Raw genomic sequence first — 27267 nt, 5'->3', positions numbered from 1 at the left:
AAAAGTGTTTTATATGAAATAATAAACAATAGTATATTGACCTTAGAACTCAAAGACAACAATATAAGTGATCTGATGGTTGGTAAGATACAATACAGTTCACAAAATATTACGCCCCTGTATGGAGATGGGGGTGGATTGGAGGTAGCCATTAATATTACATAAATGTTTGGAACATTTATTATAACAATGAAATGTCTTTGAGCCATTTATGTGTACTACGGTTACGCTTTTCTTTTCTTTTTTACAACTCTACAAGTGTGCTCATTCATTCTTTTGATGTTACTTTGCAGTAGAACCGCAACGCAAAACAATTGTAAGGTCATGAAATTTTTTTTTTAACTTGAGGCACAAAAACACTGCACTGTTCAAGAAATAAGAATGCTATTAGTTTGTATATTAGTTTTGAAATGATCGCACAACACATATATATTTCACCACAGTTCAGAGCTTGACTGAAACCACTACAACAGTAAGTATTCTTTGGTTGAATAGAATAAGTCAGATTGGCAATAGTCAATTTGAAGCTGAGGATCTGTTTTGGTATTTATTTATGTTTGTTCACCTCCTGGTGAACCCTGACTCTGTAAAATGTATGTGTGCCAAAAAGTAGCTTGTAGCTTTGATGGCCCTGATATTAAAGGAGAGGTGTGTAAATCTTTGTCCTAATTTGAATAAATAAATAATATCACTTTTACATTACACTTTTTAAACCCAACGATAAAAAACATATCATGTTTTCTAATTAAAATTGCGCTTACACTGAATTTATTTACAAATGTAGATGTTTAATTAAAAAGTGTATTAATAAAGTTATTTATTTCTGAAAGAAAATTTATTACTGCCGAAGACCTTTATTTTTTCAATTAGAAAGTATTCACACCAAAGTTTGTTTTGAATGAAAATGTATTCATCTGGAACAATACTTAATTGCTTTTTCCATGAATCTTTCTTTCTACAATGTGTTTGTGAAACATTTTAAAAACCCTTTGGATGTCATTGTTATATAATGCCATTAAATGCAAGGTAGGTCCTCAAATTCACCAAGAAGTAAGAAAACAAATCATGTCTGATGACAAAATTCATAAAATGAACAGGGAGTGTTGTTGTATATTACAAGTTTTCTGTCATTTCTGTATGCACAGGTTGGCACGATGACCTTAGAACGATTGTTCAGAAAGACAACTATAGCTTCAAAGAAAATTTGAAATATTTATTTTTAAATATACATATTAATTGTCATTCTGTTGCCGGTTTGGGTCTTATACAAAGGGCTTCACATTTAGCACTGCAGTTATGAAGAGTGTCCTCCTATAACTCCATTCTCATAAAATGACCTGCTTTTAAAGGGACTGGCCATTGTCCTTCATTTCATTGGCAGCAAGAGCTCTTTCATGATGTAAATTTTCCAATTAATTTACCCTGAATTACTCCTGAGAACTAGCCAGCTATGTTAACAACATTGAGATAAACATAGCAGTTCTTGTTTTAAAAGTGCACATTAATAACAGTGGAAGAACTTAGAAAACAAGCCTACACAAAAACTGCTTCTAGATCAGTCTAATTTAATATTTTCCAGATTTTCTGCACAACCTTGAACCTGTCAGTCTGAGATTATTTACTATTTCAAGATGTAACTATGGGGCTGTGTAATGTTATTTCAAACTGGGTGGCAAAGGTTACAGCGGCATGGCAATGGGATGCTCACCTGTGCAGTTCAGGTCAAATTCGTTTTTGGCACTACCATCTGTCTTGTCTTCATGGCTTCATCTGCTGTGTCCGGTAACATAAATTGAGAAAAAGAAGAATATAAAAGACAGAGAATTTGACTTTTCTTTTCAGTGGTTTTCTTAATTTGATTTATAATTTACTTTTCAGAGAACTTTTCTGCAGGATTAAGGGAATCAACAAAACATGACAAACCCTGCAGAACACGTGTTTGCCTTCTGTCAGCACTGAAACAGTCGTGTTTGGAGCCCTTTTAACTGATATCTGAACAAGATACAGCAAAGGCTGAAAGACAGAGGCTGGTTTATTGGAGTCTTTTGAAGGTTTCACTGGGTGCTACAATTCACCATCAAACAAATAATATAATTTTTGAAAAGAGTGTCATTGCATGCCTATATTTATTTCTGCCATCATGCATATCAGCTCCTGCTACATACCTAAACAAAAATGTTTTCCGCATAAAAAGACATGTTACTTGCATACACTCCCTATACATCTGTACAAAACACAGTTCCTAAAAAATGTCTGCATTCAAAATTATTGATATGAAAATTAGACCAAATTACAACTAAACTTTCAAGTTTCACAGAAATTCAACAAATTTATTCCCAAAGCACTGCTACCCATATTTAACTACAAATGTACATGAAATGGGTCAGACTTGCTTGTATTTCATATATAAAGTTCTCAAATATGTGGCCATCTAGGAAATGATGGCCTATATGACATCTAGCTGTCTACAATTCTGCAACAGTCAATGGTCCATGTGTTCGAAACTAACAAGGTGACTAGCTGTTTTAATGAATGAGTGTCCCACTTGGTAGCCAGCTAGCTAGTGTATATATCTAATGGGCCATGTGTTTGGTCTTATATTCCATATAACAATAAACTGAATAAACACTTTGTTAAAATTAGCTTCTTATTTGATCTGTAACATTTGCTTTAATAGACAGCCAAATTGCTAAGGTCGTGTAGATTCCTATTCATGTACTGGATTGACTCCTAGCACTGATTTTGTGCTAATAACAAAAAAAAAGAAGAAGAAAAAAAAAAAAATTACAAAAGACCAAAGTTAAGTTTTTTCCCTATCTATAGATAGACTGTCAACATACCTATGGAATTACTCAATGACTGATTCCCAATTCTGGACTACATTAACTAAAAAAATGTGTACAGGTACAGTATATATGGAAACAAATCAAAAGCATTGCTTCAAATAGATACCTAACAAAAGCTAATTTTACTTCAATGGATTTGTTCACATGTAATGGTCACCTCCAGTGCCATTTGATATTCAGCAACATATCTGACCCCACCACCACCCTCCCCCATATGCACAAAAATAAATAAATAAATAAATAAATAAATAAATAAATAAATATATATATATATATATATATATATATAACCCTATATATATATATATATATATATATATATTCAAAAATGAAAAACTTGAACCAAGCCTGGAACCAATTAACTTTCCGTAAGAAATCTGGAATGTAGCAAGAATGCTAATAAACCAGAGGACTATAGATAATGGCATTAATTAGCTGGTAAGGAACTAAGGATGCAATTTGCATTTTAGTGAAAGACATGATAGTAATAGAGCCTTAGGCAGCTGCCAACCAGCCTGTGAAGAGGTGAATGTGAAAAGTTGAATGTGGGGCGACCAGGAGAAGAGTAAAAGTTTCAAATCTCACATGCTATTCTTTAATTATTCATCATAATGATTCAATTCAGCTGTTCAATGACCCGTTTCATGGTGCTGAACAGACACTGGAAATGAAGTGTCCTTGGCACCATGTAACCCGCAGCTGCCCTGACCCACCTTTAACCAGGAAGGGGAAAAGCCTCCATATAAGGCTATGGAAATGCAGAATTTCTAGGGCACATTTAACAATGAAATGGCATTCAAACCAAAAATCAGGCATACATTCACAGGGAATTCGCTTGTTTTAAAAAAAACTAAAATATATCCACAAAACCTTTGAGTGGCCAGTTCTGACCATGCACAATCTTTAATGAGTTCTTTTCTCTCTCACACAGCTGTTTAATTAGTCCCTGCCCTGAATGGTGCATACTGTATGTGTGGTGGTGGTGGGAGGGGAGGTGGTACTGGTGTATCCCCTAATGGTATGAGCAGGAACAAGCAGTCTTCACTGTGGGTGTTACCACATTACCACTTGGGTGTTTTGGTTCAGTTCCAAGCTCATTGACAGACAGGAATAGAGCAGCACACATGGGGAGGTCACAAAAATAGCCTGTTACAGGTGACTGGATGGTACACAGGGCCTTGTGACACTACTAAGATATACACATTGTAAAAATTTGGTTAAAGATCACGATGAGCTGTTATGTGTCCTTCAATTAAAAAGATAAATTCTCAGTATTTTGACATTATCATAATGGTTATCTGGGTAACAAGGTAACATACATCTAGGTAACAAGATGAATAGCTTTTATAACACTACAAAAACTGCTGAAAACATATTACACACAGGAACTCAAATTTAAACAAGTTACTCAATAAATGGTTTGTTATACTCTGAGAGGAATAACTAAATATGGGCAGAGATTATTAGTTCAGCAAATAGCATATATAAGTGATAAATTATCTGATGCTACTGTGTGTTTTGAAATGAAAACGCTTTCATGTAGTTTAATCTGACCTGGCTGCTTGCAACTTTTGAAAATGACTTTACAAATTAAAGTTATTAACATTACATGCAAAATTGTGTGTGAATATTTTAACTTCAGCAGGCTGGCTGGATCAGAACAGACTGGAGTGTCTGATCTTATGATCACTGCACAGTAGTTTTTCAATTGTATCAGAGCAGCCTACATTCCTGTCTGGTGGCTTTATCAGTGGATTGCTACAGCAATATTATGGCCATCTGTTGGGTTGGAATGTTAATGGCAGCATAGTTCATTCTAAAATCTATAAAAAAGTGGAGTTTTTCATGACTGTACCCTTACCATGATTTCCTCTGCACACTAACCTTAGCAATTATTGCTATATATAATTCTATCAAGGATAATGCATGCCTTTCAGTATTTACTGTACTTAATAGCTATATTACATAAAGCATCAGAAAAATGTGTTACCTAACAGTAATGTGACTACAATACCCACCAAGATTATGCACACCTCTCGATAAAGATGAGCAAATAAGGCAATATAAAATAAAAAATGCAGGCAATGGTATTCACAGAAAAATTGGGAAATTATATGCTTATATACTAATTACATTTTATATTTGTCCTAATTATTTGCACCCGTTTTCATTACTTTGAGTGCCCTCCCTTCACAAGGATAACAGATCTGACTCATGTGTTTTTAGGAGATTGGGGAACATGTTATGGCCTCAACACAGAATCCTTTGAGATCCTTTATTCTGTACTTGTGGACTGCTCTCTTCAGTTCAACACATAATTGCATTTGGGTCAAGTCAATATGAAACTACATGTTCTTGTGTTCTGACCCACTGAGATGAGATGCTCTTCCTGTACATAGCCCAGCTTTAAGAGAAAAACTGAAGTGATGAAGCACGAAAACGATGGTGTATGGAATTTCAGCTGGATTCTTATAAGGCTTGTCTCCATGCAGATGACAGTTTATAATGGCCCATATGGCAGTCTGTGGAGAAAGGGCAGGGAGACACACTGCACAAACTGAAGCTGGTCTTTGATGTTGATTGTGCCCATTTAGAAGCATGAAAAGGGCAGTGATCTGCACGGACATGTTGGGCAAAAGGCCTAATTGCGAGTCTTGAGAGAAGTGATAGCAGTTAATATGCTGGGATACCTACAGAAACCATTCTAGCGCTGCTGTTCTCCAGAATCTATGTATACTTAAAAGAACATGACAGGCCTTGGAAAAGGAGGCTGAGAGCACGGAGCGACACATAATCATCATGTCACCTACGCAACAGAGCACATTTTTCATTTCTGGTGATTTTTCAAAACTTGTGATTTTGGAACTTGTGTGCCCTTACAGTAAATACCTCTCTGTATGTGAAACTTCAAAGAAGTGGAACACAAAGGGAGACAAATCTAATTATTTTGTCAACTCTGCTATCATAACACAATCCATCTCCTTTCATTCACTGTGCTTGGCACTTCATTTTGCCAGCCCGAGTTGTACCATGAATGGGAAATGCGGGGAGGGAAAAAATACCAATAGATAAAAGATAGATAACAAAGAGCACGACTTAATTCATTTGAAAAGACAGTAACGGTGCTTTTGCGAACAGAAAGCGTCATTAAAATAACATCTTCAGTGTTCAGTTTTGAGAAACACCAGAAGATAGTTTGGCGAGGCAGGTGCCGATTTAGGCACAGGAAATCGATACGATGCTGCCGTGTTACTGCGGCGGTCTGGCAAAGCGGTCAGACATTACGAAAACCAGGCAAGTGATATATTTTTTGAGAACTCTTAAATAATAAATATGATTTTAATAAAATATTTAGGAATTAAATATAAAGTAAAATAACGTGCATTGAAAAAAGCCTGGGGCTCCTGGCAGCAATGCAAAAGGATGAAGAGAATGTCTGAGTGTGCAGGGTTTTTGTATGCGAGTGTAGTTCTTGGATAATATTCAAAAAAAGGAGATTCCAATATCAAGAGACAGGCAGATGAGCGAAGATATTTTAAGAACATTTTCCGGTGATTGACAGCTCCCTGTGTGCCTGTTTTATGGAATTAGACAGTAGTGATGAAAGATATATAATTCGTTTTGCTACTTCTGCTGCCGTTCTGGCAGCTTGAATTCCACGTTCCTGGCCATGTGATGTATATTGACAGTTTCATCCATTGGTATAGACATCTTCAGTGCTCTCGAGGAACACACCGACCTGTCTGAACCCTGGCTCCACAGTATTCACAGGCATCGCAGAGAAGAGCAAAGAAAAATGCAGAGCTAGGTGTACAGAAGTGGAGTTTCACAGGTCAGCCGCTCAGGAGGGCAATTCATCAAAATAGCATGATGCCTAAATGCCTCGGTATTAAATATGTGTTCATTAAAATTGATTTAAGGGCAGGGCAACAAAGAAACATCTAGTGTACATTCCTTCTTCTACACTTTACACTATATTATAATTCGGTGGTTGAGGTTAAGGCAGGTTGTTATTTTTCATGCTTTTTTATTGAAGAGCTTTGCTCTACAAGACTACATAAGGGATACGGCAAGAAAAGCACAGAATATATTTCTGTGAACTTGATTTCACATCTGAGTGACTCTATGTCCCAGTTAGAGCTGGAGCTAGAGAAGAGCCACACCACTCATTTCCTCGAGCAACCACGAGGGAGATAATGACTAAAAGTTCACACCACTTTGTTTGTGTGCTAAGCTGAGCACAAAACAAAAACAGAGAGAGCCTGTAAAATATACAGCTGTAAAAATACACCAAAAACATCCACAAAAATGAAACATGAAATGCTGCCAGAAATAAAGTAACCTCATGACAAGAGGGTGATACCATATGCAAAACGATAATTCTCTTTACACGTTATTTGGTAAACAGATACTCTTACCCAGGGTGACATAAACTATAACTGCATTTTGCATTCTGTCCTAACTGGATATTAGCTGGATATATGTTGAAATAATTCAGGTTCATTGCCTTGCTCAGGGTTGTAACAGGAATAGCCCACCTTGGATTAAAACATGCAAATCTCTTGGGACTGTCACATCTTTTGAAAGGCACTTGTATAATGAATTGCAGGCACGTGTATTTTGCAAGTTAAGCCGCACCTGAGTTTGATAGCAGGTCTGTAGACTGACTTAGGCATTTGGGCTAATTTTTCAAGGCAATGCTTTCACTGACAACTGCGTCAATCAGGCCGGTCTCCCAGTTGTCATAAAAAAAGGAGCATTTTGCGGGTAAAGCACCAGTGGGAAATCAAACAGGTCTTGATGGATAGCGCATTCACCAGTGCAATACATTTGATAGTCCTCATTCAGTCTCCCGCTCTATAAATCGCCAAAATTCAGCAGTCTTCTGGCATCTCCAGTTTTGAGGCTTCACCCTCGCATTGATATCGAAAACATTTTTTGTGATTAGGAAACAAACGTTTTTCTTTGTATACTGTACTTAAGTTTTGATTTAAGGGTATGCTAAGAAGTGTAATCATAAAGTAGATCATTTAGGTTCTTCTCCCGCCTGCCCATGCCAGCCAAAAGCAAGCATTTTTCCACAAAATTTTACATTCATCCTGTTCTGTATTTCTATTCATAAGAAGAGTTCTCGCATTCAAAGCTTCAGATCAGAGAGAGCAGTGCATAGCCTGTTCACAGAGGGATGGCAGGGATCATCAGAAACTGAATTACATAAATAATTTACGGGGAATCTGCCTGAAGTATCCCTACTGAGTGGCACCGTGAGTGAGTTGTGATTTGAGAGATTTGCATTTCCCTGTGATTGGCTGTCCTGTTTAGTAAGCTGTGTGTCCACAGCTGGGCCCTGGAACTTGCTCGGGTTACACCTTCATACCAATTTGAGTGACAGTGTTGGGATTTTTGTCTTTCAGCCTTTTGAGGCAGCAGACCTGACAGTAATGCCATGGCCTATTTTATGCTCTCAGTGTCTGGCATTGCCATATCAGGAGGATGTCTCACCGCCGCTTTAACATCAGGTCCTGTGGGAAATGTGTCAACACTTCATTTCCTTTTCAAAGGTGCAGCCCCAAGGAAAATGGCACTATGGACTGGAAATCAAAGCAGGACAGGAAAGATTTGAAAAGGACCTTCTTTTGGTATTGACCCATTTGAGAGCAGAAAAAAAAGCTGTGTTTAGAGGTTTCTTACCCATTTCCAGATTCAGTGAATTCACTCTTCCTCAGGATTAAAAGTAGGTGCAAAAATACAAATCTCTTGAAATAAATGATTGTCCTCAGGTTGCAGAAGAGGGAATACATTAGCTGATGGTGTTCATTTGTTGTTGAGCCAGCAGTTATTAAAATGAAGCTCAGCTGTATTTCAGCCATGTGACTGCACTTGTTAAAAGGTACAATGGTCTGGAGGTCTAATGTAAATACACATGGCTGACAAATGCCACTGGTGATAACCGTTTTGTGTTTTCATTGCCCTCCACTGTGTGTAGATGAATGAGATGGTCCAGTGAGTAATTTAGATTATTTTAAATATAACCACATTTAGGACCTTCCTTGATTCCTATGCTATTTTGCATTGAACGCACATACCCTGTGTGGAGATTACACTCCCAACAGTTGCACACCTTCCATTATTCTTGTATACCCTCCTATGGGGCCTGTTTTCAGAGTGATTTCAAATTGACCCAGCTAATTCTCATCAATCCCACGGTGTTTTAAAACAAATTAATATCCTTCATTTTCTGATGCTTAAACATTAGCAAATGCAACGATTCATTATTTTTCTTGTATTAAACATTTCTTTCAGCCTTGTCTCTTATTATCACTGGCGAGCACAGTTATCATTATAATTGGATGCTGAAAATATAACCAAAGATATTCCGTTATTTTCAGCTGTTTATAGTTAACTGAAGTTATATTTGCTCAAAAACAGCAGTGGTATAGTAGTTATGAAAACAATTATGAAATTCACAGACAATGTTTGAGGCAATATGGAGTAGAGCCTGTGCTGACATAGTTCTCATGTGTGTTTTAATTACACAAATAAGATTTTAATGACACACAAAGTCTAGGGTTTATCATGGTTTGAGGAGATAAATAGTGGCTGTCATTACCCTCACAATTATTGTGATTTACCCAACCAATAAATTTGGCTTGCTTTATTTTGTATATTCAGGACACTACAAACGGCTCAGGATTAGTTGCCAAAACTGAAAATAATCCAACACACCTGGGGAATAGCAAAAATAGAGTGACTCGGAGAATATTAATATTCAAATCTATTTGCATTTCATGCATTTAGTAAGTGATGATTTACCAAAGCAATCTTTTGATTACAAATACACTGGGAAACTGGATAACAGAGAATCTGAGACACTGGGAAACTGGATAACAGAGAATCTGAGACACTGGGAAACTGGATAACAGAGAATCTGAGACACTGGGAAACTGGATAACAGATTATCTGAGACACTGGGAAACTGGATAACAGAGAATCTGTGACACTGGGAAAGTGGATAACAGATTGTCTGAGACACTGGGAAACTGGATAACAGAGAATCTGAGACACTGGGAAACTGGATAACAGAGAATCTGTGACATTGGGAAAGTGGATAACAGAATGTCTGAGACACTGGGAAACTGGATAACATATTATCTGAGACACTGGGTAACTTTTCGGTTCATTTTGTGGTACGTGCTGAAGGTCAGGTAAACCAAGAGAGGATTACTCTAACAGGATGTACAGCTTCACTCTGACATTGTGCAAATGGAGGAATCACGCGATTCATGTGATCGATCTCTGAGCCACAGTTTCAGGAGTCAGACAGGTGAATGTATGTTCTGTAATTTACCTTGGCAAAGGAACACATAAATATTTTGTGCTATCAACCACTTTACCACTGCAATGAAGCTGTGTGTGCAGTGATTCTGATCTGTTCACAGGGAACAACTTTGTTCCCTTCCCTGTAGTTTTTCTGCCTTAAATCCCTCACAGGTTGGCTGCAGTTTTTAGTAATTCTGATCACAAAGGAAAAAAATAACTTCTCATCTTGTCATTCTCTAAGAATTTGGGAACATTAAAATTGTATATAAATAAATATAACAGTTTGGTAACACATAAGGTAAATTTTCATTAGTAGTTAAATACACTGACTAATGTATTAGTTACATGATTATTTATACATTAACAAAACATAGGATAAACTTGTAATTAGTTAACCATTAACAAAAACATTCACTTTTTTTTACTCCATTATGAATTGGCATTAACTAATGTAATTGTTAACCAGAAGTAATGATGTAGAAGAGCTCACATATTTCAGTAACTTTTCAGTTGTTAGTAGTTAACAACTACATCAGTTAATGCCAATTCATGTGACCTTATTGTCAAGTATTACCAGCAGTTTTACCACTGCTTTTTACAGTGTGACAATGCATAAAAACACTTAATTTACTTTTATGTAATCTCCTGTGAGAGTATTAAGATTCAAGTGAATATGACTGAGTTACAGAACATAAGCGTCTTTCTGTTTTGGGTACAAACATTCAGATTGTTAACTTCGCAGTTCTCTGAAATCTATTTCTTGACCTGTCAAATCTCAATACTTTTCAGTCTGCTCTCTGCTATAACATGAACAAGGGGCAGCCATTATTTAAAACCTGTAAAAGCTGTGTGTGCAATTTGGTACATTGCAGATGACCTTGGGGATTGTAATCCCATTTTTTTGCAATGCACTGCCAGTTCAATGGAGAAAAACTGTACTAATTCAGACTGTCGAGAAACACAGCTATCATATTCTACCACTGAGTGGAATAAAGAAAGAAGTAAAATATATTCAGAAGGTAAGGAACACTGTGGAAGGCAGTGTTTCTTTACACATTCAAAGTTGAATGTCACTGTGCATCAAGAGCAAAAAAAAAAAGAAACCTTTTATTCGACATGCACTCAGAGATTTTAATGTGTTTTGCCAGGGGTAATGATTCAGCATCAACTGTTATTTGCCATCAGCTCTTTGGGTGGGCTCCGTATTTGAATAGTAATGTTCACCACAGAATGCCCACATATGCCACACACTGACAATGAGATGAATGTTCCTGCTCGTCTCTCTATCTCCGGGAGATCTCAACCAAGTGTGCATTCCCCTATTGAGAAGCCTTTTAAAAATCCATAATGGCCTGTTTGTTAAATCAAAGCTTAAAGTCTCTGCTGAGACAAAGAATAATCTGTCATTATATTTTAAATATATGCTGGAAAGTTTGATGAGAAAACGCAGTAGGGGCTATGTTTGCACTCATTTTAATGTCAGATTCCTGTCCTCTGATACTTCTGTGCAACCATGGAGACATGAAGTAAAAGCCATCTATGGTATGATTCCCTATCGTAAGCAGTGTACATGCTGGCCTTTTAGAATAGAACGAAACTGACTATGTTTCTGGCACTAATGGACATTTGGGAATTTTATGAATTCTGAAAGATTCATTCTCTAATTGAGATGCTGAAAACACAAAACATTTTCACTCAAATTAATCCATGGGCCAAGACGCAGCTATTTATAGAAATGGAGTATTAAACAGCTGACAAGATAGATTGCTTGTTTAACCTAAACAAGGGTGACAGGGCACTATGGACAGTTAATGTAGTATGATGGGTTGAATATAGTTAGCATAAAATTTTAGCATAGCATAAAATCTGTGTCCCTGACAGTATAGCCAAACTGAGATACTCTGAGAAACTCTTATCACCCCAAAAGTGCCCATTTATTTGATAAGTTCTTTTCAACACTGTGTTGTACTATATTGTAAAAGGAGTTGCATATAAAATGTGAATTCAAGCTTATATATATTTATGACGTTATGACGTTCATTTTCCACACTGTCCTGGGCACTTTTACGAAAGTGTACTTTCTGTATCGAAGTCTGCCAAGCTCAAAATTCCAATGCCACTCATATGATATGAATAACACACAAGTGGCAATTTCCATAAACAGCCACAATCACAACACTTACACTATACATTCCAGGGCAGAAAAGTCTGCCTTTTCTTTGACAAAACAGTTAGGATACCACCTGTCCAGAGGATGAACTGCGGCTCGACACAGATTCAGTATGAGAACATTACTGGGTTGGGTGAGCACTGTGAGCTCCACAACAACATGACTCAATGGGTTTTACTGGCGGAGCATGGCTTTTAGTTGTGAGCTGTGAATGCAGCAAAATAAAGCTGTGTCCCTCTGCTCTGGCCTGACACTAACAGGTCACATGGTCCACCGGGGGATCTGGGTGGAATATCACACCATCCAAAAGGCTAAAAGGTAAACAAGGGAGATATCATTGCCTGCTATCCAAAACACTTGAGACAGTCTAACTGTGAATGCTGTCTTAACATCACGCTTTGCTGAGAGGACGGTACAGTATGTATCCACCAAGGGGAAAAATACAGTCAACACACATTTTCAGACTTGCATCCTGAAAGCTAGCAATACATTTACTCGCAATGTTGTGGCAAGGGCAACTATAAATAAACAGCGCATAGCAAATATGAAACATCCAAGCACATCATTACAAAATGTATTTTTGATTCTTTTTTTTTTAGAACCCAATTAGGCTATTAATTAAACACGGATGGCAGTATTTTTTCAGTGTTGTAGAAAATGAAAATCTTCACCGTTTCCCCTACGGCTCTGAAGTGTGAAGACTACAGCACTTCGGAATCTGATCAGGAGACCGAAAACAAAACTGCAGCTAATTATTTTGGGTGCCGCGAGGATCTGATTCCTCTGGGAGTGTCTCTGAACCTCACAGCTGAACCGTGCTGAGAGGATAGATGAAGTGGGCCACCGTGTGTGACCAGCTCTTCTGAGCCTGGTGTCCCACTCTGCTAGGTGAGGCAGGAGACAGAGTGACTGAGAGGGGACAGAGGCTTTGTGTCTGTAGTCCAGCTCTTTGCTCTGGCAGGCCCGGAGAGTTCCAAGCCCTCCCGCTCCCTCTGAGCCCTCACTGTTTCCCCACATCTGTAGGGAAGCATGCCGTAAACAGTATGTGAACTGTGCAAACTGCCAGCCTTGCTATGGGAAGCAAAAACAGGACACAAAAACTGCAAGGCACATGGCACACTTAAATTATGCATTCGGTAATGCATTAGCAAAAAGATTTATGTACTTCCAGGATTCAGGAAGAAAAAGTTCTGCTTCACTCACAAACTGGAAGGAAAACTTTAGCCCAAGGGGTTTGTTTACTTAATATTTTTCTTTTTTCTTCTCCACGATTACAATGCCTTGTTAAGCATAATCCAAAACATCCAATTTCTCTGCATGCATAAACATCTGTCAGGTAGCAGCTTCAGTAGGAGCCTCAGTTTGAACAGTAAAATGCAGGCCAGGGGCCTGGGGGCTGATTTCCAATTGCATTCATGGCTGCCACAAAAAGAGCGCTATTCCTCCCCAATGTGTACCAGGAATAGATCTTCGCTACTTCTGAGTTTACTGTCACTCAAGTACATGAGAAGGTAAACAGCTTAGTGATCCATGGTATCGATATGCACCACTACCTGAAATGCCGCGGGCTAAAAAAGTAATAAAGGCAAAACCAGCAATCCCATCCAGCCAAAAATAGATGAATTTTGTCATGAGGGCTTTCATTGTGGTTTGCGTAAAATTTACTGGGGGTGATTCAGGGAGATGCTAAGTGAATTCAAGGTAAATTCTGTGTTTAAGGAACAGTGGCAAAGAAATCAACAGCAAGAGAACATGAGCTTCAATTGTTTCAGTACTGTTCATCCAGATGGTGGAGATTTTCAGAATTTTTGGAGTTTCAGTCATCTGAACGTGTACAAAATCCAAATGTTCTGAGTAATCTTTAATTGCTTGGAAAAGATATGGTACATTTAAGCAATTACCGACTAATTCATTCTGTGAAGACTCTTCACTTGCAACTTTGGAAAAATGACATTTTCCAGCAATTTAAAAGCATTTGAAAACAGAAAATAAAGGACAGTGTTTTTGTACTGTAATCATTTTATATGAGAAAGTTTTATTTACACAACTGGAAACATGCCAGCACTAAAGTCTCTTATATTGCAGATTGAAAAATTGCTTCAACCAATTTTAAATGCTTTTGAATGCTGATCCTCAAGAAAATGTAATTAAAGTGAATGTAGCATTAAATTAATATTATATTCCCTTTTGTGAATCCCAATAGAGATTTCGGAACAGTTCATCCTTGGAGTTTCAATGAGGCGCAAATTGAAAACAACTCACAAAGTGCACCATGAGCAGTGTCCAAGGCGGTTAAGAAACCCACACATTTCCAACAATCATTCTGAGGGGCCCCAGAAAGCAATAAGAAATGGTTCCCCTCCATCATTCCAGTAAAAAAAAAACAGCAATAATCCTTTTGACCACTTTTACAGGACAAACCTCATTTTTTCCAGTACAGCATATCCTGGGGCCCTCTGTTTTTAGGTACACACTGTAATTCACTTTGAAGAATTACCACTGTTACCCTTGTAAGAAAAAGGGAAGTCGAGAGCTGGTGCGGTGTTGAATCTTGGTTCGCGAGCAGTAAATCACCACTTCCTCAACATTTCTCTTGCCTCTGTATATCCGGAAACAAATTTGTTCCGCATTAAATACTTTGCCTGGAGGGGTTCTCTCCTCTGGACCTCATTGGCACCGTCACCTGTCCTGATTGTGAAGTCTCTGATGTGACACGGCACAGACATGGCGCAGCCTTTTGTTGAAAGATTACTAGCGGATTCCTCTTTAGCTTAAAGAGGCTGGAGATTCAGGGAAAGCCCTAGGAGCCACTGAGCTGCTTGTCCACCTCCAAGTAAAGCCTCAAAACCACACGCAGCGTTGTCCTTTAAATGTTTTACACGCTTGTCACAGCGGCAGGATGACATCGCTAACGAGCATACAGGATCTAAATCCGTAAAAAAACAAAAACAAATACAGATTGCAAATTAAAAGCATTAACGGATGCATGTGGCATGACGATGAATTTCACTCTCTCTGCGAGATGTGATGTGGAAAATGTGCAGCAAGCAAGCAGCGAGCACTGGTTGTAAATAATCGTTTTTATTTTGAGAATGATAAATGGAAACGAGAGCGAGCTGAGCTCTGTCTTCACCCCCACGCCCCCGTGTACCGAGTTGTGCTTTCGTGGGGAGCTTTGTGTACAGCTGGTGTGGAGCAAAGAGCTGCCCACTTGAGTAGAGTGCACATCATTAGCCTGCGTAGCGATGTGGATGGTGGGGTTCAGGGCTGGTGCACACAGGGTTATCACAGTCAGACCCCTGCCTCCCTTCACTTCCATTTCGGGCCTATTCATTATTCACAACACTTCATAAATATGCAAAATCAATTCTCAGTAACTGATTTGCTTCCACCATCTGGCCATTAAGCACCTTATGAACAATATGCCAGTCAGAGCCAACTGTGCTACTGTAGCTAAATAGCTGACTCAAGCATCGACGAGCACAGAGGAATTCACAATCATGCCAGCAAGGTCAAGGTGCTTTCTCTCCTCTCTTTTCCTTTGCAGTCTCTGCACTCAGTCCATTAAAGCTTCAAATACTACTCAGAGGTGGCTACTCTATCCTCTGGTGTAAAGGACTTTGTCCGAGTTCACTTTTCACTTAGCAAATCAATGCGTCAGCCCTCAGCACAGCTTGGAATGAACTTCAGAAATGGGTCAGTGCTAGCCTGTATACTGGACCAGGTGAATGAATTCTAAACCAAAAAGTTGTCAAAAACTTAGTCACAAAATATTCCCTTATTTTATCATATTATTTTTCTACAAAGCCTTTTATGATATCAGCAATAGAACTGGTTTGTCCCTCTCTTGAAAAAACAAATTGCATTTTGAAAATATTATTAAATTCATATGAATGACTGGACCTGCCAAACCAGTGACTTGTGTGCACCAGCCATTGCAATGCAAATGAAAATATCCATATTTGTTTTGTTTTTTAATTAAGGATGATAGAGAGCCAGTTGGCACAAGTTTAAATTTCACACTCATTTATTTGAACCAAATATCACTTGCAGATAAAGTGAAATAAAAAGGTCATTGTACATAGGAGCTGTTTCAATGTTAGAGTCTGTTATTCTGGCAACATCACTAAATAAGCTGAATATATAACTGTATATTGCTATCTTACTCCCATTCAACATTCTAAAAAGGCATCCTAAAAGAGAACAGGCAAAACACTAACAAACATTTTCTAGAATCAAGTACCTTGGGCCTTCTTGTTTATGTTGCAAAGCACTCAATTATGGAGGGACGTGATACCTATCTAGCAAAGTTTTTTCAAGCTGAGCATTATACTGTTATAAGGTGATGTATTTATGGGTTGTGCTAAAGTGGATTTATTAGAGGAACTTCTTGGGTTGCAGTGTAATCGCTGGTCTGCTACGTTGACTGAAACGTTGCCAAACATGGCTGCAGTCTGGCTAAACATCGCAGGGCACGGCCCATCCCCGTCCACGCCGCCGCATGCAGAGCTGTTTATTTGGACTCGGATTGATTTATCTCTCGCATGATTTGCAACTAGATGCATTTAGAAGCGTTTTACTGAGAGGGGATGACAGTAACTATGAGCCGCAGAGCTATGTCCTTCTCAGGTATCCAAAATTCCCTGTTAGTTTAATGTCATTAGTTTAACGCCAGAATTTTCATCGATGAAATAGAGGCCAAATTCAGTGCTGACAGCTCAGTGCTCACAGCACTTTGTAAATAGTGATTCATCATGTGATCTGGTGACTGCTCTTTGAGCTGGCTATTTTGCTTCATTTCACAGGTGACATCCATGAATGTATCCCAGCATACACAGCACATGGGCTTACAGAGTTTGGGTGGTTGTCCACAAAGTGATGTAGCTGGAGTTAACTCCAATCTAAGGATGATGGGCAAGACAAAGATGAAAAATACATAGGCTGAGCTACAGATTCCAAATGGTGATGGATTTCAAAATAAAATAGAGAAATATCAACAATATGAACAGAAAGACTAACCACCTAGGTGTGCTGTGTGCAAAAGCAGGCTATCCAAAAATTCCCAACTATTGCATCCAACGTGCAGGATAGAGGAAAAAAAGATTTACAGTTAAATGGGTTATAAAATATTTTATGTATATTGGTACAGCTGAAGATGCACTTGAAAGTTTTCTCTCGGGTATTGTGAAAGTAGAACTGATGGAGTTTGAGGGGCATTGAAGTGATAAATAATCTTATCACATACCTCTGGATTTCTTGTTAAAATTTTATTTCCACCAATTATGTAGTGTACGTAAGAATTACTGAATAGTCTCGCAGTGGGGTTGAATAGTAGGTTGAAAAGTCAAAGGTATATAAAGTGTGCCTTGGGCCTGATTTTTAATGGAGCACTGCCCAAAATAATTGTACATTTTCCAGTCTGTTGGCTGCGAAAGACATAACTACATCAAATGCAGGAAAAAATCTGAAATTCTCATCTTACTCATTCCCCTTCAGCAGATGTAATTGCATTATGCCATGTGAAATCACAGATCGTCTAAAACAAACTCAGCCCTGCAGTATACGAGAGCCGATGCATCAGAACCGCGGTGTGATGCCGATAAAACATTCTGACACTAATGTCATTCCCTTAATTCAGCACTGGGGATCTTTTCTCCAGCGCAATCTTTGTCCGTTGATAAGCACACCTCCAAAATCGGAGGCATGCTGGAAGGGGAAATGAAATGAAATGAGCGCACGGAAGTGCAAAACCCGCCACAGTTCCGCAGCTGAATAAATGGGCGTGTGTACGAGACGGCTCGAGGGCGAATCAGTGATCCATACAAAAACATTTCCCCTCGCAGCATATGAGAAACTGCAGAATGAGAAACACAGTGGAAAAACGAAGTGAAGACCATGTGATATGCTGTGAAGACCATGTGATATGCTGCTATCACTCTATGGGAAAGGACACACATTGGAAAGCCTACGCCAGATGATGACAGAGCAACATTCTTCACTGGACTGTGCTGTCCCTCACTATAGCACATGAGCAGCCCGCTCTCCACTGTGCATACCTGCACTTTCAATAGAGATCTCAGGCTTTGATGCCGGGCCACAGTGGAGTGAATGCTGCTTTTAGATCAGCTATTGACTCCAGCTTGGGGAACCAGAGCTTTTCTTTAGCAGCCCCCCTCTATTCATGGATCCAACTTGTCACAGGAGGCAAATTAATGAGGCAAAAAAAATAAAAAAACCACTCCATATATCAAAAACTGACTGTCACAGCCTTCCATTGCGCCAGGACAATTGCGATACAATTGTGTGCATTCATTAGACACTGAATAAAGGTTGTTTTTGATCGATTTCGGCTGAAAAGACCCACAGATATGGTTTCCATGGAAACACTGTTTATAAAAGTGTCCAGACATAACTTCAGAACTGTAACCTAATCCCCATGGCATTAATGGAAGGGTATCCAGTCAAAGCCAGAGTGATAATTATACCCAAAATTACTTCCCACTGCGTATATCATTCATTGTCATATTCTTGATGTGTCATGGCAGTCATTGCACAAATATGCAGTGCAGTTTGTATTAAATTGCTTTGAGTTGTAAGATCCAAAAAATAAATAAATAAATAAAAATAAAATTCCAATCCACAGACATTTCCACTGCTGGGGAACAATGAGCTGAGAGGACCATTTTAATGGTGTGCGGAACTTGAACATTGTGTTGGTACATCAGACTTCTCTCTTGCTTCATACTTCACCTCATCCCCAGGAGCACAGAACATGCCCTGGAGACCCAGCATGCAACTGCCTGTCATGTAAACACTAAAAAGACATACCTTTATTATGGAGGCTGCACAGAAAACTCCAGTCAATATGAAAAATATCAAGAAAATACAGTCTGGAACTTCTTTGCAGCAGTATGAACCTTCACCAATATGACAGAAATAATAAAAATTGAAATAATTTACAGGCAATACATAGGTATTGGACAACTGTTTACAATAATATCCTATTCCCTATTTTATTGCGTAATAGGCTAAAAAACCAATTAAAAAACAGAGAAACCAACAAAAAAAAAGCATATTTTACACAAATTCAAGGTTCTGGAGTGGTAAAAAAAAAAAAAAAAGTTTATATCAAATGCACACTAATTGAAGCCATTCTGCTGAAGCAATTAAATTAAACTGTTTGAAAAATATTCACAAAATTTCTTCAGACCTAATCACTAGAGTAAAGAAACAGCTGATGGGAATGCAAAGCAGTTTCCTGTTCCATGAAAGACCTTTTTGGCAAATTCTTATCTGGCCTTATGATTTGTGCTGCTAATGAGAGGTAAGCATTCTTGCAGTGTAGCCTCTATAATTCTGCTCTCAAAAACTTCTGTATGTGGGGTCTTGTGATATTTTCACCCTTGCTCCCTGGAGATGGCTGATGATGTCACTGACCCTTGTTTTAGGGATTCTCCTCACAGCTCTGAGGATTTGTCTGTCATCAACTGCAGTCCTTAGCCAACCTGTGCAGTGTTTATTTCACCAGCAATTTCTTTCTTTTTCAAGACTTTCGAAACGGCTGTACTTGATATTCCCAGTTTCTTTGTTGTACTTCTAAATGAATTATTTTGTTCAGCTTGCAGATTTGTTACTTTTCAGCTATAGTTAGTTCCCTGGACTTCATAGCGTATGCCTCTGACTCCAAATTCAATCTCCACAGATGACTTCCGTTAACTTCATTCTGAACAGCTGAAAATGGGGGGACTCAACACAAAAACAGCTGTTTCTGTAAAATGGTAAAAGATACATGCATGTAAATACCATGAAATAAAAGCTGATCTTTTGCCTGTACATTTGTCTCATATTCACCTTTTGATCTCAAATCCAAATGCCTGAAGTATATAGCAAAAACAACAAATTTCACTTGACCATTACCATAGACAATGTATATATTCATTAATAGTGGATAGTAGATACAACATTATATTATATACGGCATTCACGAGAGCTACACAGTAAAATATCTTGAGTTAATTCAACTCTAACAGTGTTAATTCAACTTTAACACATAATATTTGGTCCAGAGTGGGTTCAATTAACACTGTTAGGGTTGAATTAACACTGGATATTTGACTGTGCATGCACATTACTGCCATTGTCTCTGCACTAAATAAAGACCTGCCATACCTGCACTTCACACGTAGGCATGAAAGAGGTCCCCTTCCCCCCAACACACACCGCCCAGAACGGGGAATGGCAATCTCTTCAACAGAAAATGGATGAGTTTGCCTTTCAATTTGCATTAGCAGTGACCTCTTTTTATGTGGCAATTTTTTGTCATATGTCCCCTCCCAGAACAGCTATGTCATTGGTATTGGAGGAGGAGATGCTGGAGAGATCTGCAGTCACGTGACAGAAACGATAAGAGTCATATCAGCAGATTTCTCCAACAGTAGTGAAATGAATATACCAGGAACAGCTGAAAGTGACAGCTTATAACTCTGTGTTGACTTTGCCTTAAGAGACACATGCCTTAGGTAGTAACCCATCACAGGTTGCTGGTATTCATATTGGCTACTAGCAAAAATGCATTATAAAGGTAATTCTGTTTGATTTTGACCTACCTAGTCATACTTTTTTTAAAACAATTAATTAGAACTTATATATTGTTTTAAAAACTGCATATTAAAGAGTCAATTCATTCTGATTTTGTAGTGAAACAGTGACCTTCAAACTATGATTGCTGTTATACCTAATGAATTGTGTTTTAAAGAGCAGCCAGTAGTTCTCTCTGAAAGGTTGGATACCTCAAATGCATAAAGTGCCACAATTTTCAAAAATATCAAGTGTTAAAAATAAACAGGGAAGGCTTTCACCACCACCACCACACATTTCATGTCAGCCACGAGACTCTTGTCATAGCAACCCCCAAAGGAAAGAATATCGTCTTTCATTTTTTTCCTCCAGTGGACAAAACCAACGTGTTGACCTAGGGTGAGCACGTCCACTGGCTCAGGCTGTGGCGGACCCGTCTCCTTCTCCAGAGAGAAATAAGCTGGTGTCACAGGTCTCCGGGGTTGCACCCTTAAGGCACGCAGCTTGCGCGGTGGAAATTGTTCCACACAAAAGCAAAGAGGATTACAAGAGTGATGAAGACTTCGCACTTCATAAAAGGACCGAAAGTCACTGAACACAATTTTCACCAATTACCAGCCCCGGCCTGCGTGGTCAGTTCTCCTTAGCTTTGCTTGCTTTACCGGTTCTACGTGTGAATTGGACACGAGGCGTCCGTAATTGGATCGCTTCCTCTGCGGGGAAGGGGGCCGCAGATTTCTGTCTCTCTTCTGAGCGCCGTCGACTCGGCGATTATTTTGACAACCCGTTTGACTGGCCATTGTTTCCCTTGTCCCCTTCACGCCGCTAAACACAAACGCTGCCTTTAATGACGTACCTTAACACTAAACGAGAGACGTCAGGCGGAAACGTATCGCGGCTCCCGTTGAAGAGAAATCAGAGCGGGTACGTTTCACAGGTGCTAACAAGACAGCAGAGCTCTCTCCCAGATGCTGACGTTCACCTGTCATTTTGGCAGGGAGCGTGGCTCCTTTAATTGGCCCACTTGTTCTCTTCTCCCCCTGACAAGCAAAGACTGCTTTCCAGAGTTTAACAAACCTACTTCTGGTGAGGAGAAGGCGATGTCTCAGAGGGGGGAAAAAAATTTTGATGTGAAAACTCAAATGCCTGAATGGCACTTTCAATATCAACCGAAAAAGAAAGAAAGAAAGAAAGAAAGAAAAAAAAGAAGCAGGGCGCTTCCTGACTTTATTCAGGTTAAGCAACTGTGAAATAAAATTAAAATGAAATTAACCTGGCCTGTTAATGTAGTTACGATAGTTACGCTGACATTTTTCTAAATAATGATGGATTAGTTCTAAACATAATTTAAGAGGCTGACTTGCAAGCTGTTGTCACGCTTGCATCAAAAAAAAACAAAAAAACATCTGGTTGTGTTTGCATCTCCTGTGAAGTGCATGTAATCAATAGAAATTTTACAATGCAAAAACTGGGAGGGTTGCAAACAGTTTTAAAATGAGAAATGAGTGTAGCCATTTGTTCCTACATTTTTTAAAGAAAAAGAACTAGGTCAGGACATTAACTGGGTCAGAAAAATAACTGGGATTGGAATGTGCCAGTTCATGCCTTTGTCCAAGTAAGTCCGAAAATCAGAATTCAGTTCTTGTTTGTGATTTAATTTATCTCACTCTGTGTCATATTTTATCATGTGTAATGGTTTCCCTGTTTTTCACAAATGTGAGAATTTGAGAAAGGCAGGAATAGTTTCACTTACACATCATCAGCCCTTGTATGAACTGTCATAAACAAAATACAGCCGCTATGAAAAAATAAAATAAAAAATCACAGACCACTTCTTGCCCTGACAGCAAACAGATAATGATTAACTGAACGCTGGATTCAGCTTTGATTTTAGCCAATGACCTGTCGATAACAAACCCCAGACAGAGCCATCGATCTTTCCATTTTGCCCAGCTAGATGTTTTTTATTGCTTTTCATTGCCATTTGCAACCAAGAGTTCACGCATATGCTCGCAAAACCAAGGTGTTATTGCCTTATGCACCAAGGTGTTATTAGGTTAGTCACACATTTTACAAGCATGCTACATTCAGCTCAATGTTCTTCATAGTGCAGAAACATATCTCATTGGAAAAATAGACTGCTGTTGCTTCAAGATGACTTACTATCCTGATTACTGAATTTAAAATAAGGGAGTTAATTCATTCATTTTGTTTCACTGAGTTACAAAAAAAATATCACCTGAGCAAGTGGTTAAGTATCTGCTATAAACAGAGCCTTAAATACGCTTAAATATACAACTGCATAAAGCCATTAACGTCTGAAGCTTATTTGGATTTCATCGCTTCAAATGCAGTTTTATGAATGTTTCATTTGCTTGTATTGGCCCATGCAAGCAAGGCGGCTCATTAATTTAAGACTCCTAAAGTTCTTTGAAAAAGGCACAAGGCAAGAACTGTCGATAATCATTGTTGGTTATTTTACAGAAGGGGAGTCAAGTTCACACAACAAGACGCATGTCTAAAATCCCACAGAGGGGCAGTCCATCTGAGCCTTTACCATTCATGCCACTCAGTCATGGTTACATTAGTCACTAGCAAATCATAACTTAATATGTTCCACTGGTCCCCAAATAAGGTCAGTAAGGTTATATTTATTACTCTGAGATAAATTTTGGGCCAAACTCATTCACCACACCCAGGCTACCTCCATCTATAGTACACATCAGTATTAGTGAAAATGATGGATATTATTGATTAGTTATTGCATTAGTTAAAATAATATTAACATTAAATTCATAAAAAATACACATTTATCTAAATACAATTCAAATATATGATCGGTCTTGTCGTTTTAACTGGAACAATTTGGAGATATGCATTATTACATAAGTTTTAACACACAGAAAAACCTTGCAAAGATCATTAAGTTGGTTTTCCTACAGCTGCCATCATTTTATAAAGCTATGTTTAGTCTTTACATAACTTGTGCAGTCCACCTTGCTTTAAGGATATATACAAATGAGGCGATCAACCTGTGTTGGGTGATAGAAGGTTTATTTTTATGTGCCACCACAAGCCTTGCCAGAATGCTTGAGCCAGGAAGAATGCTTGTGCCAGAATGTCAAACTAATCAGCATTAAATATCAGAATAAATAACAGTACCACATAGGGGTGCTGTATTGATGGGGGTGGGGGGCTTTGGAGGAACAATTCCAAAGGTCCTGAATGACAGGGGCTCTCAAACATTGCACTGTAACTGTGCAGGGATGGGGTGACCTGGGATGAAACCAATGTGAGCCCCTTCTACCAAATGCCTGAACTATTAATTAATTGTTTAGAATACCTAATCCAATATCATTTGAATGGTAAATTCTACTGCTAGCAGTTGAAATGAATTTTACTCTGAACTATTTGTCAATCACCAATATTTCCCTCTTGCTTCCCACTTATTCATTACACAAATATTTTCTACATACCAAATATCCCAAATATAGAGACACAAAGTCAGGTACATGATGAGATTACTCAATTAAATAAGTTGTTTGATTTGATTATTTTATATTTTATGAATAGTAATAGAGCAGTGAGCATTGTAAAACTGGAGACAGACAGATACTTTGCAAAGGGCAAGTTCACTCACTCTTTCAAGAAAAAGTTTCCACCTCTAACTCAGGCCATACCTTTTCTGATTTCTGCTCTGTTTGATTGAATCCATAGAACTTCACGTAAGTTAGCATAAGATTTCATAGCGAACCAAAATATTGTTATGATTTCTAAGGTTTGTGCGCAATCTTTACAGAGCAAAACTTTATTTATGTTTTGCTTGTTCTGTAACATGGAGATAAATGTTGTCTATTTCAAAACCGATGGCTTACTGTAGGAAACACTGCTGAGCAGTCCTTTTGTACATAAAGACCTTCTTCAACAAATTGAAACAAAATATAAATAATATTAGCTCTGGTTTTTGCTTTCTCATTAAATTTACACTAAATGAAGGGGTCATTTGTCAGAATGGCATACACTAAAAGGTAAATGGAGTGCCCCATTAATTTTCATCTGGGCTTGTTTACGAAAATGTACTGTAGAGCTACGAGAACAAAGACTTGATAAAGGTAAAGCAAGACACTTAAAGTGATTTTTTTCATGAGACCTCTACCCCAGGACCTAGCCTCTCCTCTGAAATCAGTTTGATCCATCGCTGCCTTTTCTCATTGAAATCACCAGTTTAAAAGAGGTGAGATGTTTGCTGTCCACAATTAGTTGGATTTCCATTTCTCTGAACTGGGAGTTCTCTTCTCAGCTTCACTGTTGCTCTCTCACATAAATCCAAAAGCTTTCGTACAGCCTGCTGGAAACATGCCAAAGTAAAAGTGGAGGGGTGATTTATTAAGTGATCTGATTGGGCAAAGCTTTTCTTATGAAAAGCAATATTCGTTCTCACTGGAGAATGGACTGGAATAATAAATCCTCTTTGTGTTGGTTTTGTGCACAGGGGTTCCAAAGATGGCAATGGAGCTCCTATATTGACTCAAAGTGACTCAAATCCCCCCCTACAAAAAATGCAGAGTGATCTATCCTACGAAATTAGATAGATAGATATCTAGATAGACGTTAGATAGAGAGAAAAAACACAATGAATGCCTTGATTCACAAGTATTTGGTTTGTTTTCAGAATTGTAAAAATCTAAGTCAAATAGTACTTGTTAATAATTCAAATCAAATCATGTTCATATTAACTGTGTGTGTGTGTGTTTGTGCATATAGGATATGCTATATATGTAAATATAAAACTTACATAAGTCCACATTATCGTTATGCATAATATTATTTGTAGTTCAAGAGAATTAGAAGTTACTTAATCCCAGTTAGATAAACACTTGTTATATTGGAAAACATACACTTGGAAAATTGATACTTTTAATGACACAGCTTTTCATCTTTTACTATGTGTCTTCCAAGAAGGATAATTAGGAAAACAGCTGAGCTTTAATGGTTATTGTCAACAAGCCGTACACTAACTGGATTAATTCAGCATGGAAGTGCAAAGTGTCAGAACACAAAAAGGATTTTTCTTTTGGGCCCCACGGTAGGTAACATTTTTAACAAAATAGCAGCATTTCTTGAACGGAGCTGTCACATTCTTAGTACCTATGCGAAAATCAGCCTGATGTGCTATTGCTACACTGCATAGAGCTGAGTGGCCTTCTTTACCTTGTGAACATTCTTTGAGGGGTCATAACCAGTAATGGACGCCAGTATTCCCAACCTACCCAGTGCCTCCCATTTGAGAAGGAAGAAATCTGGCACTTTGTGTGCTAAGAGCTGTCTTTTAGTCTCTGCTGACACAATGAGCCTGTTCTTGTGATTGGGGATGTGTTCTCATTAATGCAGATTCAGACAGGGCCTGTGAAGTTTACGACTGACGATTCATTGTTGCCTCACGGAAACAATTGGGGCTTGCACAATTCCCCTGCTTAACTGTTTTGAAGTATTAATATTTCTGTTTATTCATTCCGCTCGTTCTGAGGGGCCGCGGCACAGTGACAGCAGCTGCATGCACGCTGCTTTTTTCTCTTTGTTTGAGCGATGATGTGCAAGGGGGCAGGGCACCCAGATGAAAAATAACTGAAATAATGCAGGCTGAAGCCTAGTTCCAGACATCCAGATGTAATTATCATACTGGAGACGTGTATGTTTAAAATGTGCAAGTGGGTACGTCAATGACATGCTGATCTGATAAAATAACCAGAGAAAAATGCAAAGATGTATAAAACTGAACAGACTACGGGACCACTCAAACACAGCACCAGAGACTATGTGCAAAATTTGATTAAGGAAATAATAAAAATCCCTGGGGTATAATCTTTATTAGTCTGCTTGAAAGGACAGAACCATCACTCGTGCTATTTGGCCTCTGAATTTAAATATAGAAACCGTTGTATATTAGATGAACCAAGATGTAAGAAGGACTCTCTTATCCTCTTGATGGTTAGCTGCGATGACAGGCTTTGGTTTTTGATATTGGCAATGGAATTGCTTTTTTCTTAACAGCATGTTTGAATACACGGTAGGAGTGAACAGTGTTGCATAACATTTATCAATATTTTGCACAGTTGAAGTGGAGCACTAGGGTAACGGCACATATTCTGATGAATACACAGCGATAAATGTTATTTGAATCAGTTATGTGTTAAAATGAGGATGGACACTGCCTAAAAACCTCTCTGAGAACAAATGAGAAACATCTATTAGCAGAAATACATCCTTACTGGAATAAAAATATGCCGTGCATTTTATTGTTTGTCTTGAAAACGACTTACTTGGTGGAGACTCGACAGTGATTTGTGACTGCAC

The 27267-nt window shown here is 38.4% G+C and overlaps 1 protein-coding gene across 8 annotated transcripts in view; it reads right to left on the bottom strand.

The window, feature by feature from the left end:
- Window positions 1-27267, bottom strand: part of LOC135248176 (protein ELFN1-like) — a 144924-nt gene that overhangs the window by 63933 nt on the left and 53724 nt on the right. For all 8 annotated transcript variants that reach the window (XM_064322497.1, XM_064322499.1, XM_064322494.1 and 5 more), the window contains one exon: window positions 1709-1773. The gene's annotated coding sequence lies outside the window, so the exon portion shown is untranslated. The remainder of the gene's footprint in view (window positions 1-1708; window positions 1774-27267) is intronic.

The sequence above is a fragment of the Anguilla rostrata genome, chromosome 2 (genome assembly GCF_018555375.3).
Source record: "Anguilla rostrata isolate EN2019 chromosome 2, ASM1855537v3, whole genome shotgun sequence".
Lineage (NCBI taxonomy): Eukaryota > Metazoa > Chordata > Actinopteri > Anguilliformes > Anguillidae > Anguilla > Anguilla rostrata.
Note: the sequence above shows the minus strand (reverse complement) of the source record. Positions and strands in the feature narration are given on the sequence as shown.